Source organism: Ctenocephalides felis, unplaced genomic scaffold (genome assembly GCF_003426905.1).
Source record: "Ctenocephalides felis isolate EL2017-DRISC unplaced genomic scaffold, ASM342690v1 CF-g0.4_SCAFFOLD_01604, whole genome shotgun sequence".
In the NCBI taxonomy this organism is placed as follows: Eukaryota; Metazoa; Arthropoda; class Insecta; order Siphonaptera; family Pulicidae; genus Ctenocephalides; species Ctenocephalides felis.
Genome location: NW_020537758.1, coordinates 38,631,550 through 38,648,231, shown reverse-complemented (window position 1 = coordinate 38,648,231; position 16,682 = coordinate 38,631,550). Strand labels below are relative to the sequence as shown.

The window sequence follows — 16,682 nt, the reverse complement described above, 5'->3', positions numbered from 1 at the left end:
AAACCGACGAAGTATTGAATCAAATTAACCCAACAGCTCATAAGACTCTTAAGTTCTGATTTTGTTCCAAAAGCAATTGTTTTGTCAAAACAAGTAGAAAATAATTTGAATCATTCAAATGGGATGCTTAGTTCTCTTAAAAGGTGCCATCAATTGCATATATAGCTCCGTATCTCCGAAATGGCTGAACCTGCATTTGCCAAAAACTAACACCCAATTCTTCGTATCATTACCAAGTGAATGTTTTCTGGATCATTCAAATTGGATGTCCCGTTCTCTCAAAAACTCGATTTCTATTTTATGCACTCTTTGCTCCGTATCTGGACTGGTCTTTGCCAAAAACTAATCAGCACATCTCCCTATCAGTAGGAATCGAATGTTTTTTAACCCATTCAAATCGGTTGATCCGTGCGCCCAAAAACGTGGACAAAAAATTGCGGACACACACATATATCCATTTTTTTTAAAGTATGCCAAAATATTCAGAAACCTTCGGAACGTAAAGAAATGCAAAGATTTTCGATTTCGAGTTTTGAACTATTACAATAACTTACTCTAGACAAATAATGTATAATTGAGTTGAGCTTTTTCAAAATACACATATATCTAAAATTTCATTATTAAGAAGTAATGATAGCTATAGTCGACTTCATATGGAAATTTCTTATTAGAAATTTAATAACGTTTTAATCAAGCTCAGAAGTTTTAAATAAATTTTAATAACAGTATTCATTATTAGCAAAGACATTTTTCTTAAATTCCCGTCAAGCTCCTCAATTTCGAGAGCAAATGCATTTATTAATAAAATGAAAAAATATGAAACACACATGCATACATTTGCGAATGTGCGTGTATTGCATTAATTTATTATTACGAAACAAGGGCGAGCCCCAAGTGAGGCGAAATGAAAAAAATAACAAAAAGAGCAGAAACGCACGCCGCCGCGCCGGACGGTTTATAACTCTAATTTAATGAATATACGTGAGTCATTGCAAAAACTTAAGCAATTCTGTGATTTTCATTAAAAAAATCCAATTAAAGCGAGTACAGGCGAGTAAAAAGTTTCCATTGGAAACGCGATAAGCTCTTTTGTTCGCCCGCCCGCACCCGCCTGCAATACCGAAACGATTTTTGCGCCGAGATTGCCATGAGCTTATTTTTTCATTATTCTTCCTATGTATGGTACACGCATATAGATATGTGATTTTTTTACTATACTAACACATATGAGCATTTAAGGGTGCAAAGACAGGTTTGTACAAACAATGACTATAACGGTAAATAAGTCAGGTATCAAACAACCTTTGGTACCAGGTTTAAAAACTTTTGTCCGCAAAGTGAAGGCTTTATATATCTAGAACTTAATATAATACTAGTGGGGTACATGGCATCGTGCCTTGAGGCAAATTGCTGGAACATACCGTACCGCAATTAAAAATCTGGGTACGAAACCCAAAAAAAAAAAATAAACAAAATGTGTACACATGAAAATCTCTATAAAATATCTGATAATTTGATGTGCATAAGCCCAATAAACATTTTCCGCCAAATGTCATTTTTTTAACTTATTTTTATTGATGGACCTGCCTTCCCAAAAATTTAATCAGTTCTTCATTTTGTCAATACAAGTAAAATGTTTTTTGAATTATTAAAATCGGACACCCCGTTCTCCTAAAAATTGAGTTACCGTTTTTGGCACTTTTTGCCGCGTATCTTCGGAACGACTAGACCTGCCTCCGCCATAAACTAATCAGTATGTCTCCTTATCAATACTAATCGATTGTTTTTTGAACTATTCACATCGGTTGATCCGTGTTCCCAAAATCGTCGACAAAACTTTGTATCCGCACACACACATACATCCATTTTTATAAGGTATGCCAAAACGTTCAGAAACCTTTGAAACGTAAAGTTATATAAAATTTTTTATTTTCGGTTTTTTTGCGATTACTATAACTTGCCTTTACGGAAAGTTAATAAGTAAGCATAAATATTATGAAAGTGGATTTCATAAAACACAGAGAACACCCTGTATCTCCATATACTAATATATATTACAACTGTACCATGTAGAAACTATCGACTTTGATCATTTTTCATTATCTTTATAAGTGATCTCTGAAAATATTCTATTATGATAAGTGACTGAAATCTGAGAATAAAATTAAATCAGAAGAATGTCGTGGTATAGACTGCTTTAAGTGAAAACTAATTAAAGAAAGCTTTGTTTTTCTGCCAACTGGAGTATAATGATAATTACTTCTTCATAAAAAGGCATAATTGTTCTAAAACTGTCCTTAAAGAATATTAAGAAATTCACTTCTCTTATTGATAATAGATGGGTGTTATTATTTTACACTGTAGAGACCAAAATTGTTAGATATTCTAAAATGTTTCTAACGTAAAATTAACAATTTTTTTATTCAATTGAATTTGAATTTGAATTGAATCATTAATTTTCTGGTCAAGCTGTCGTATAAAAAACCAATTACAGTTTCCTAAATTAAATCAATATATTCGAATTCACGACATACTTATATGGATTCAAACGGATTAAATCAATTCCTAGACGAATTGTCTGTATTGCCAATTCAACGAAATGTATGCACCACGCCCTTTTCGAGTATGATATCCCTTACCAGGTATCCAATGTGATTTTCGAGTCTTATCAAAATTGATTACCACAAAGATATATTGATAGGAGATGGGAGAAAAGAAAATAAATTGATATTAGATTAATAAAAAGTGCAGCAAATAATAACACAAAGTGGTTTACTGGAGTAGATCACCTATTTGATAAAAAAAATCAGCTCAAAGTGTAGGTTCTCATCCAAACTTTATAGAGCATGTTGATTAAAATTCTCTTGGTACAAATCTTGAAAAGCAAAAAGGAATAGAAAATCTAAATTATACTATAATTATTCCAGTGATTACATGTGAATATTTTTCAAATATTGCATTAATCAGTAGTCAGTATAATTTCTGCAAAGTCAGTCTTGACGATAGATGATAAAAAACAATATAGTCACGACATTTATGTCTTTGTAAAAGATTAGATTTTTTCATTAATATTTTTATTTATTTATAAGGAGTCTATTATAAACCAATATACTACCACAATAGTAAAATGCATATTATAAGTAACAAAATGCTCTTTACTGAATCAATATTTTATTTGATTGCATTATGAAAATAAGAAATATAAATTTAAGTCAATAGTCTTGGGTTTTAAATCAAAATTAATTTTTTTATTAAAGTAAATCTCCAAATATAAGAATGTTTAAGCTTGGTTGTAAAATTTCACATATCATAGAATTCAACGCGGTGGCTCCTGCTACTACCTTCCTGTCCATAGACCAATTTGTCGTTGAATTTATTTCATTTGAGAAAACAGCAAAAGGATTTATGGCAAATGCGCCTGTATAGATCGGTGTATGAAAGTAACGGTGTATAAATTTAAATAAAGTTTGTCCGCAAAACATTCGATATATATGTGCATTTCGCACACGGAAATATTCGTGTGAGCTTTTTGAAGTTGTTTATAGTAATGGCGAAATGCTGCTGGAAACTATTTCAAAACTCACGGAGTAGCATCCGATTTATATATTTTTAAATTATTTATGGATATCGAAAAATAGCACTGAAGAAATCATATTTATCCGTTCTAGGATCACCTTAAATCAAGACCCAACAGATGAAAAATAGGAAGTGGGTTGATAAAAGTCAGAGGTATACAGAATATGCTCAGAAAATCCCATTTATGATTGATATCGAAATTCTTGACTGCAAATCAGTATCGAAAAATAATAATAACAAAAGAAAACAACTACATTGAAAAAAATAATTTTGAAGATATGAATTGATTGTTCACGTGTAACAAACATTTTATCAATGTAAAAATTATTTCTCTTGGCTGTTGAAACAATAATAAAAACAATTAACATAAAATTAATGCATGCAAATATCAAATATGATTAAATTGAATATGAACTAGTCGTGTATGGCATCGTGCCTTAGGGCAAATTGCCGGTACTTCCCGTATCGTGACAAAATGCTCGAGGAATATTAAATCAAATAGATTATTATAAATACTGTATCATTTTCTAATTTTTATAAGAATTATATAAACTGAATTACCAAGTTAAAATCAGTATATAAGTGAGCTTCAGAACTTTAGTCAGAATTAAAATTAAAATCTGAATTATTTTCGATATAAAAAAATCGGAAAATAAAATTTAAATAAAATAAATTGTTTTGCCAACACAAGCAGATTGTTTTTTTGGATCATTTAAATCGGATACACCGTTCTCACAAAAACTCGGTTTCTATTTTCTGCACTCTTTGCTTCGCATCTCCGTAATGGCTAGACCTGCCATTGCCAAAAACTAATCAGTACATCTCCCTATCAATAGGAATCGATTGCATTTCAAATTTTTAAAATCAGCTCATCCATACGCCAAAAACTATCGACGAAAATTTGTCTCCGCATACACACACACACATCCATTTTTTCTGTGGTATGCCAAAATGTTCAGAAACCTCTGAAACGTAGAGATATGCAAAAAAAATTATTTTGGTTTTTCGACCCTTTACTGTAACTTACCCTACGGGAAGTTAATAACTACTATGTTTTCATCAATCAGACCTTGCAATATATAAATTTTAAGAAAATTGTTCCTCTATTTGTGTCAGTATCAATAATCCATCGATGCATATGAAATCAATGAATGCACTTTGAGCAAAGACAATGTAGGAAATTCGACATGGCATGTCTCATTCTATTCGCCATTTGCACATTTAATTCTCGGGCTTGTACTTACGGCGGCATACGGGTGGAAATTCAACAAACTCTTCCTCTGGCAAAAGACTTCAAATGAATTGGTACTCTAAAGCTCTCTAGCATGTGTATATAGATCGCTACTCTTGTAATATATCAGATTCTATTTATACTGTAGTGCTTGGCATCCTTCTAATAAAATTCAATAAAGCAAGCGACTTATATTGAACATATATCAACGTAATGCATTGCAGAAAGCTCTCTAAAAATCTGGAATGTTTTTAAAATGCGATTTCAAAAGTGTTGCGCGTGTGTTGAGTTGGGAAGCGAATGTGAGCGCTGGCATGACTGAGCACTTGGCGCACGCGATTTTCGGATGAAATTGGAAAAAAAATAGTATAATTTATTAAAATAAAAAAATATTTATTCGTATCAATTATAATACATAGATCACAAGCAAATATAGTATTCGCAAATATTAATTTCAGTAATTTTACAATCTAGAAGTAACAGAGAATCAGCAAAATGCTTCAGAAGCCAGCTAGTCCTATTTATATAATTTAAATCATTTTAAATTATAATTTTTATAATTTCAACTAGATGATCTGACAGACGTTGTCCTGTATTTATGTTTACAATTCAAAAGTTTGAATTTAAATATACTTTAATAATTTACTCTGAATGAATTATCATACTGATCATAATATATTTAATATAGCTGTGGTTAGTATTCAGACCTTAATCATGTAAATGCAATAAAATAATATAATGTATGTATTGAATATTGTTTTGATGCTAGCTAATAGATATGCAAAAGATATATAAATAATTAATGAAATACAAAAATTTGAATAAACAAAAATAAATATAAATGAGCCGATGTGGTCCATAGTATATTTGTTTATTCAGAATGCAAAATGCAAGTTGAATTGTAATTGAAACATTATAGTTGTTAATCTATCTGGCTTCTAATAACTTTTGGAAATATTAATTACAATATGTATGATGCATATATATATATATATATATATATATATATATATATTACTCAATAAGTAAATTTTATATTGAATAAACATATAAGAATATTACATATTGGCAACGTGAATGCATCCTTTACTCTAAGAAAACGCTCGCCGGCGAATGCGCCGGGTTTGATATAAAATGTGCACCATATAAATAATGTATTCTTTGATACGAATATAATCAATATCCTTTTGCTAAGAAATGCATGTGTTATATAATCGACAACTATGTATGTTCTTCGGAAGATTGCGAGAAAGATGCCCGTGCTTTGCTTTTAATCTTTTAATGAAGCAATATATATTTCGTTGGAGAATGATGTGTTTATGATGTCGGAGGAAATGTGTACAATTTAAATCGTTCTTAGAAAAGTCTGGTGTAGGCGGTCAAGTAATGAAAATATGAGCTTCTTTGTATTGCTGATATTTTATACAATTTACTATATCCTTATCAATTAAATTAATAATGTATTTAAAAAAAATGGTAACAGTTTTATCAATTATTACTGTTTTTTCAATTTATATCTTTTAATAAAAGTTTAAAGTCTATTATCTTCAGATATCTTATTTTTATGCCTGCTGTCGAAAAAATAGTAATAGACTTACTTAAAATTCATCTTTATGAAGACATCAAAATAATTTGAACATGATCAAGTTATTAGAGACTATGTTTTGTAACTCTATGTTTTTTTGCAAATATTGCAAATTTTAATTGAAATAATTAAAAATCTTAATTTTTCATTCTGAAATATTGCAAAGGTCTATACAGTAAAATCATTATTTTTTTTTATTTTTAAGTAAAAAGCAATCGCTGCGGACAGGATTCGAACCTGCGCGGGCAGGGCCCAATGGATTTCAAGTCCATCTCCTTAACCACTCGGATACCGCAGCACTGGTAAGTGGTAACAAACGGTAATAGTAATAGTGTTTTACAGTAAATCCCGTTTTCAGTACAATATTAGCTTCAACTAGTTGGTATTGGTATTTTGCCTTGAGGCAAGTTAGATGAACTTCCCGATATGTGTAAATAATCGACTTAATCAATAACAAAATAAATAAACTTATTAGTGATTAAATGTATTTCGAGTGGATTTATTACACATACTTGAAAATGAACTAACACGTTAACTCAGAGTATTTTCTAAAAGCAAATTTTTACAAATCAATGATTTTTATCATTGAACCAGCTTCCGTAGAACTTTAATGGTTTAGTATGTTCAAGACCAAGTACTCTATCGTTATACCAAGTAAATCGTCTAATTATAATTTTAACAAACGTCAAAAAAACTACTTATTTTCTTAAACAATGATGAATTTTTAAAATTAAACTACTTGTCGTAAGGCCGTAATAATTCAGTAAGTTCTATAAGACCATGTTATATATTCCCCAAGAAAGTTTCGTAAAAGTCGAATGGCTTTTAAATTCTTGAAATCGGTTCAGCTGTTTTTAGTAAAACGTCGATTTACAGTAAAAAATCTATACACACACACATGCATACTTTCTCCAAATTTGGTCTCATTCGATTCAGAATGGTTTGAAACGTTGAGAAGACATAAAATTAGCTAATCGGATTTTTTGATAAAAACAAGCTTCTCCTTCAGGAAGTTATGATAAAAAATATAGCAAGTCAATTAAAATTTGTAATTCTGAAAGCAACTCCTTAAAATTCATATGACAGAGGCTTAACTGGGAACAAGGAAGGCAGTTCTCTGTTATCGACTTCACTCTTTTTCGGACCAGTAAATGAACTGGACAGAACTTAAGAGTATTTTTGTTCACCATATTTTGTATCATTGTTGTAAATATTAACTAACATGAAATGAGAACTAACAAATTAGAATCAAAAATTATACACGAAACAAAGTGTTTTATGTCCTTCGGTCGTGCGGACGGGTTGGCAAAATCGGATTAAATAGCGTATGTGCCATTTGAAAATAAATATTTTTTCATAATCTTAAACAATAAGATGATATAGATTATAGATTATAATAAAACATAATTTTTATTAAAAAATTAACGCTGCGGACAGGATTCGAACCTGCGCGGGCAGGGCCCAATGGATTTCAAGTCCATCTCCTTAACCACTCGGACACCGCAGCTGATGTCCTTCGAAATACAACCGATAGTTGTATGTAAGTACCAAGGTGCAATTATACAAAACAGGTAAATTTGCAATTTTGTTGTTTGCATTTATTTTTATAATTTTTTCTCTTAAAAGTAATCAAAGTTTCATCAAGCTGAAGTATTGATCCCGGTGTAAATAGATGTAGTTTAATTTAATTAGTTTTAATTGGTTCTGGTACTTATATATAATTCCATTTTATTTTTATTATATTGCTCATGTAATACATTTCATTTTTAAGCTAATGTATCAATTTAATATATATTCTGCTATTTATTATAATCACATTTCATCCTACTTCAAATGCACTAATTTAAATTCAATTCTAATCACACTATAACTACAATTATTTAAATTGTCTGTATTAATAAATTTATCTCTTTATCTTTATTTATCTTTTTTTCGTAATTAATATTCACCTGAATTTCTGAATACAGAACTGAGTGTCGAACCACACTAGTCCATGTAATTATAATATTGACCGTTTTTTTATTGATAAATTGGTAATATTTTTTATTGATTATATATATATATATATATATATATATATATATATATATATATCGATTATCTCAGCGAATAAGATTATTCCTTCGCGTTTTCAAAGAGTATAGTGTACGGTTTCGCTTATAATAGATTGAATCAATGCATTAGTAAGATACATTTGAAAGCATTTACAGTGCTAATAAATTAAACAAAATGCCATTAAGGTCATTAGCTCAACAATTCTGAATTGAAATAGTTTTCACGTAAAGCTATTAATACATTTTCTTTCAAATATATATGACTAAGGAATAATACTCTAAAAATATAACGCACGCAAATATTGAGATAAAGATTTTCTTTACTTATTTATATCACTAATTAATAAAAAAATATTATGACTAAGCAATAATATATTAGCAAAATTGTTTGACTATATTATATCCAATATTTTTCAAAGATTCAGACGTTATAAAATTATTATTTTTAATTGACTTGAACAAATTCGACATCTAATTTTTCATGAATATATAAATAGCATTTTCTATTTTCTGACAAATTTTACAGTTTGTTTTCTATAATTTGTTTGATTTTGTTTTAAGGTTTTAAGGTTACATTTTATAGTAGCTGTCGAGAAACCAATTTTTTTGTTTAAGTTGATATTACCCCCATCGCAAAAAGAGATTACCCCTCTATATGGGCAACTGTGTACAAAATACAGTAAAAAACAATTAAAAGGTTTATTTAATGTCACAAGACATACTTTTTACCTCCAAAAATTTCCAATTTTACCCCAATTGGGGTATTTTACCCCGGTTTCCCGACCAGTGAAATATAGTAAATCAGCATTTACGATAAAAAAAACAAATGTAATCTAAAATTTGCTATAATTTGAAACACAAATATTATCACCATTTTTACTTGGTTTAAATTTGTTTTTTTAGGCATAATTATGAGCATCCATAAATTAATATAGGAAAACTCCTATTCTCTGTAATAGAAAACTAAGTAAAAAAGATAATGAATGCTTTCTCAAAGATCTCTGCAAAACAAACAAAAAGTATCAAATGTAGAATATCGTCTGACTACTTAAAATCTCATTGATGATCACATTGATCTAAATTAGCACGAAAACCAAAATCTCAAACTAGTGGGGTGCATGGCATCGTGCCTTAAGGCAAATTGCTGGAGCTTTCGTACCGTAATTATAAATCTTGGTACAGGACCTAAAAAAAATTAGACAAAATGTGTACAGATTATTAAAATTTCTATAAAAGCTGATAATTTGATCTATCTATGTTCAATAAACATTTTGGACCGCCTATTGACATTTTTTTAACATATTTTTATTGAGAGTCTATAACCGCTGAACCTGCCGTTTCAAAAATTTAATCAATTGTTTATCTTGTCAATGCAAGTATTTTTTTTTTGTTTGAATTATCAAAATCGGACGCTCCGTTCTCTTAAAAACTGAGTTACCGTTTTTGGCACTTTTTTCCTCGTATCTTCGGAACGGCTAAACCTGCCGTCACCAAAAACTAATCGGCACATCTCCTTATCAATACAAATCGAATGTTTTTTGAATTATTCAAATCGGTTGATCGGTAATCCCAAACTCGTCGACGAAAATTTGTATCCGCACACATACACACACATACATCAATTTTTTCTAAAGTATGCCAAAACGTTCAAAACCTTTGAAACGTAAAGACATATAAAAATTTTCATTTTTGATTTTTTGCGATTACTTTAACTTGCCCTACGGGAAGTTAAAAAGGCAGGCATTTATAAAAGAACTATAAAACATAAATAAAATGTATTAAAGTTGATAATAGGTAAATACTGATTAATAGATTTAGAAGCTTAATTCGAGCTTAATTGATAAAACTACTATACCACATTCCCTATTTTGAATTAACTAAACTCATTACAGATCTAGTATTTCTACTTAACTACAGTGGGGATCTGGTAGATCGATTAACGGCAGACGATGGTTCAATTGGCCCTTAAGACGTTTCTTGATTGCTTCCGATGAAAGGTTGTCTGGATTAGATGTGCTTTAAGAACACAAGATCGAGGAATGGGGCGACGCTCGCCAAATGCTGGATAGAGAATAGAACCAGGCGCTTTGGGTAAGGGAATGGGTCGCCTCCAGTAGCTGTGAGGCGAACCCATTAATGGAGCAATCTTATACGATTACTCGTTGTACGCAACTTTGTTGATGTTAGATTTTGATGTACGAATGCAGAAGTAATGATGGTTATATAATGAAAAGAAAAGTATTTCAGCTGAAATAATATAGTAGTTTTCTTAGCTAAGGTTGTATTTCGCTACAAACTCAAATTGAATTCATTTCAAAATGAAAATTATAAAATTTTCAGAATTTTTTTCAAAAGTTTTTTTTGCTTGAAAAAAAGAATCAACAACGCGTTGATAAATATGTTCAACTTTTATAGCATTTATTTGGCATTATGATAATTCAAGCTTCCACTTAATTGTAAGGTGTAAAAATCAGAATTATGCCTCATTATGTGCATATGTGCAATGTTTTATGATTTATAATTATTGCATAAAAATAATATATGATGCAATCTAAAACTAGTGGTGTATGGCATCGTGTCTTGAGGAAACTTGCTGGAACTTCCCGTACCAATTCAAAATATTGAATATCGGAATTATTTTGGATATTCAAACAAAAAACCAATTTTTGGAAACTTACAACAAAATTGAAATAAAAGTAATTTTATTTTTTACCCCAAAACAATCGTTTCGTCAATACAAGCAGAGTTTTTTGAATCAATCAAATCGGATGCTTATTTCTCTCAAAAACTGCCATTTTTTGCATACCTAGGTCCGTATCTCCGAAACGGCTAGACTTGCCTTTATTCAAAACTAATCACCACTTCTCCCCATCATTGGGAATTGAATGTTTGTTAGATCATTTGAAACGGATGCTAGGTTTTCTCAAAAATTTGATTTCTATTTTCTGAACATTTGTCTCCGTATTTCCGAAACGACTGGAATTACCAAAACCTAATTGGCACATCTACCTACCAATAGAAATGGAATATTCTTTGAATCATTTGAATCGGTTGATTTTGTGGTTGATCAGTTGAATCTAAAGTATGCCACTTTATGATTTTAAAAATTTCTATTGAACTATGCTGTTTTTTTTTTAAAAAAAAAGTCAAAATTTTGACTGTGAAAATACCCTCCCAAATTATACACTATATTTGGCAAATTTAAAAAATTAGTTACATTTTAATAATTTAAATAAATAGATTCTTCTAAAATAGTAAACATGTTGCTGTTTTTTCTTTTCAAAAAATCCGAATTTCGACTGTGAAAATATCCCCCTAAAGATTTCGATATTTTTCGTTAGTACGCCAAAGTTTATGGTATTTCCGATTATTCTAGAATGCGATATTGTGTATTATATACACTATATGGAGTACATAAAATCATAGAAAATAGTAATTTTGTTAGTGGATTTTAATTAACTATGCATTTTAATTATATATTAACTTCGACGTTAAATGTAGAATTTAGTAAATTTTATGTATCATTATGTAGAAATATAACAACAAAATCATTTTTCAGAAATTTATGAATTATTATTGTTACTCTTAATTATAATATTATTTCTTGCTGCATTATGTCAAAAAAATAAATTTTGAAAAATTTGGAAAAAAAGTTGGTCCCACAAGTTTTTTATCAAACTTATGCATCTTGGAATAAAATAAATTTTGTAACAAAAGATCGCCTTTTTTCACAGAAGTTTTTATCAAAACTATATATTTTCTTTTATCATTTTATTTTAAGATTTTGCACCTAATATTTATCATAATGTCTTTCGTCTTTTAGTACTTTAAAGTACGTTGATGTAAAAGCTTAAACTGGAACGCGCCATTTCACTGTAGGTAATGCAAAGAATGAAAAACGAGAGCAATCTGAAGGAAATGCAATGCAATGTGACTACTTACGCTTTTTCATTCGCCGGAAAAACCTTGATTTGTTAGGACATATCAATCGCTAGCTTACAAAAGGCTAGACAGCCGAATTTAAGGAAAACGGATATCAGATCGCAAAACTTTTTCTAACTATTAGTAGAATAAAAAATAAAATGTGATAGGTACTACTAAAATTATTTATTTTGTCATTTTCTTCAAAAATATTAGGAAAAATATATTATGATATTGATTATAAATATTATTTTATTTTAAACTTAACTTCAATCGCTAAGTCCGTAGGATAACAAAGAATAACGTATTTTTTGACAAAATTCGATTTTATTCATCGACGTACATCATCTGATTGTCAAGAAATTTTGACAGATAATCTTTTTAAAGTGGGTACTTTCTACAAATCATATGGCTTATTACAAAAGAAACTATCTATGCGTCATCCTAAGTAAGAACTCATTGATTATACAGAAATGTTGATTAGTTCTTAAGCAATATAATAAATATAAAAAATATTATAATTTTTCAAAGTACAGTGTTCATGTAATATTGTATTAGTTAACTAAACTTGATACTTTATGTAGAGTTAATTATCAAAATATAAATCTAACGAATGGGCTAGAAAATAGATCGCAACATTATATTTGTTAAGCATAGCTTTAGTACTAATGAAGAATTATTGATAACTTAATTTCTTAAATGTCTATAAAAATTTAAAGTTTATCATATATAATTAGAATATCCTCTCAAAATAGCTTGTAGTTCTTGTCGCGCCATCGCAAATCCTTCTACTCTAATAAAACATTTAGACTTTGCAAAATTTCAACTCTCGTATGCCTTGAGTGCTGAAATGCTTTTAATACGAAGTATATACTTTATATTCAAAGCACTTAAGCAGTTGCTAAGTGCCTCTATAAATGTTTATTCGACACAATCAGTATACAATATCTCTTGCGAACTATTATAATCCCGACTGCTGTATTTTTGTTTTGTTTCTGATCAACGCTAATGGCTCATTTGTATGGCTGAAAGGCGAACAAATAATGCAGAATTGGAACAGCATATGTGTTTGTGAATGATTCACGTCGTGGCTGAGAATGATTGATTTTCAATTTAATAATCACTTAGTAATTCTTGCAAAAGAACGTTATATAATTAAATAAACAATTAATCTACAAATTAATGTTACCGTCCTAGGCAAATCCGTAAGATAAACTCCAACTCGATTCAGGGAAGAATAGTGTGAGATATTTCCCATTGCTATTCCAAACCGCAGTGCCCAAAACTTCCAATTGGAAACATATTTTTTGTTAATAAGAGTATAACTAATAATTTTCCACTACATCACATATTTCTCACTATTTCTGTTCATCCAAATAAATATTCACATGTCAGTTCGATATCTTTGCACCCACATAATTCAAAATCGATCTACATCGCATCACACAGTTCAGTTGAAAAAGTGATTTCTGCTTTATACATTCGTACACCCACCTATCTTGTTGCGTTTGGAATTTTCTATTATTTTTATCTATGAGATGTAACAGTATTCTTGCTACTACATGGCATGATATAACCCCATGCGATTTAAAAACTGAATAGATACGATTCTCTTTTGACGAAAATACTTATACACTATTAAGCAGGAGATAGAAATTATATGGTTTTAAAATGGGGAGTTCATTAAACTTTTTACTTTATTATTTTTGAAAAAAGGAATTATTTTTATTTATCGTACTTAAATATTTTAGAAATTTATTATTAATATAATATAATTAATTTTGACATAAAAATAAAAATTGTATTCAACAATTTGTTATGAATTCATCACGAACTCTATTTTTAAATATAACATTTGAAACTGAAAAAGCCATATCACAAAATCTAAAGTAGTGGATAGAGCGGGGCACAAAGGTCCAATGTTACTTTGAGCAATTATATTGTGATAACCAAACCAATTATATCACAGCAAACAACACATATTGGACAAAGATATCTGACTATGTTCAGCCATCATTGTAGTAATGTGTTTTTTTGCTGTTTCTCAAAAATTTGTAACTATTTTACCACAGGAACGGGTAAATTGGGCCGGCCAGGGAAAAAATAGGGTCAATGTTTTATTTTAATTTTAAAGAGATTTTACAAAATAATAGCTTCATTATTGAACCAATGCAAGATATAAATTTCATGGGTGCAATTTACAGAGATAACACTGTAAATAACCTTGATCTGGTATTTATCAGCAGAGTTGGATTACCTATTTATTTAATTTATCTCTTGCATAATTGCTTTCTCAAACTTAATTTACTTTTTTATTTATAATTTTGTATTTTTACACCTTTGCCGTGGTGAACATTCAGTTGGCTTTTTTTCCCTACCAATATGTAATAAAGGAGAACTTTATAAAGGTTATATAAAAGAAACTGTTGAATCTAACTTAAAGTTAATAATACGACTCACAAAACAATCAAATACCGTACACTTAAAAATTATATTGAGGTCTCGTAAACTAAACAACAGTGCTCACAACCAAAACAAATAACAACAAAAGAAAATATTTTTATTATGGAATTTCAAACATTGTCGTTATTATTCCGATAGCAACATCGTAAGAATCAAGGTGATATCTGGTTACAAATATTGTTATTAGTTTTTTTAACTTTAGTGGCTTTTAAGATATCGGTGGTGTTACATTTAAGATATCGGTGAATTATATTGAAGTCTCGTAAACTAAACAACAGTGTTCACAACCAAAACAAATAACAACCAAAGAAAATATTTTTATTATGGAATTTCAAACATTGTCCTTTTTATTCCGATAGCAACATCGCAAGAATCAAGGTGATGGCTCTACTTTCAAATATGAATGTTATTTTTTTTTTAATTTTACTAGTTTTTGAGATATTGGTGGTGGACCTTTCTACCCAAGAAACTTTAAGCTCCGCTCTACCCTACCAGTTTACTAATTTTGTCTCTAGTGCAGCTTATTTGTTTTCTTCTTTCCTGAAGATTTTTTGAAAATGTGTACTCATTGTCTTCCTTCATTAGATAATAATGCTCTAACGTATCACATTCATACCAACATTCATACTAGAGCGCCATCTAATCCTTGCCATAGATTACCCCCATAGATTAATATTTTATTGTGCCTTAAGACAAATTGTATCTACACTGTTCAGAAACCTTCAAAACGTCATCACATGACCTAGGACTCCCCAAAACATTTTTCTTCTGCATATTATTTTGTTTATTACTAATCATAATTTTGCTCTGCTAATAAGAAATGTATTGTAAAACAATATAAAGTTTTAAATTAATATCTAAAACGTGAGTGAACAAGTTTCTGACGGAATCTGGTTTGATAGAATTTTCTTGAACAGAGGCGAAACTCAACTGTCTATCCTTTTAATCATATTTTTTAATAGGAAGGCCAGATATTTGCATTTTTATGCAAGGTTTTTAATAAAAATCACAAATGTTAAAATCGTTTTGAACAAGATACCTAGTATTTAATACTCAAACACTACGGCAAATACCACTAAATATCTAACAATAAACAGCTGGTGTTACAATTAAACTATATCCACAAAAATATTTGTATTGGTTAATTACGATAAGAATAAAATAATAAACTTTAAAAAAAATGAAATTTTGGTAAAATATTTATCCTCGCTCTCCGACTTTTCCCTCTACGTCTAGAGTTGCACGATGTGTCGAGAGTCTACGGGAGGCGCACAAGTTCCGAGAAGGAATTACGCCGCAAATGAGGCGGCAAATTAGATGTTTTCGGGAAAGAAAAAAGGGTCAGATCCGTGTACACGCGTTTCGATAGAGAAAATGGCATGAATCGTGCGCAAAAAATAAAAGAGAGCATCGCGAACCCGCGCGGATCGAATCAAGGGGACAAGGCGAGATAGAATGCGTTCACGGGTGGCGGTATTTAGTGCTAGTCGTCGATTATATTTATACTTCGTCTGGAAATATTCGATCGACCGCGATAATGGAAAATTCTGGTTTCGCATCGCTTTCGATTAACTAAATTCACAAATAAGTATTACACTCACACAGAGAATAGAATTGAATGCATCTACACATACATACATCGATATACACTATATATTTTGAATTATGCCTAGGTTCTAAGGCATTGAACTGCCATATGAATTTTATTTGGATGAGGAGTTGTAGAGAAAATTATGTGATATAATATAAAATTAACAGTTATTCTCTTAATGATCTATTGTCAAGTCTGACCGTCTCTATTAATCTCTTGGTCTCTATAAATGATCTCTATATCCACTACTACCATCATTAT

At 29.9% G+C, this 16,682-nt stretch overlaps 2 non-coding genes across 2 annotated transcripts; both read right to left on the bottom strand.

Moving 5' to 3' along the window:
* Nucleotides 1-6,608: 6,608 nt before the first annotated feature.
* Nucleotides 6,609-6,690, bottom strand: Trnas-uga. The gene has a single exon. It is a non-coding gene; the product is annotated as a tRNA-Ser (tRNA).
* Nucleotides 6,691-7,817: 1,127 nt separating this feature from the next.
* Trnas-uga lies at nt 7,818-7,899 on the bottom strand. The gene has a single exon. It is a non-coding gene; the product is annotated as a tRNA-Ser (tRNA).
* Nucleotides 7,900-16,682: the final 8,783 nt, after the last annotated feature.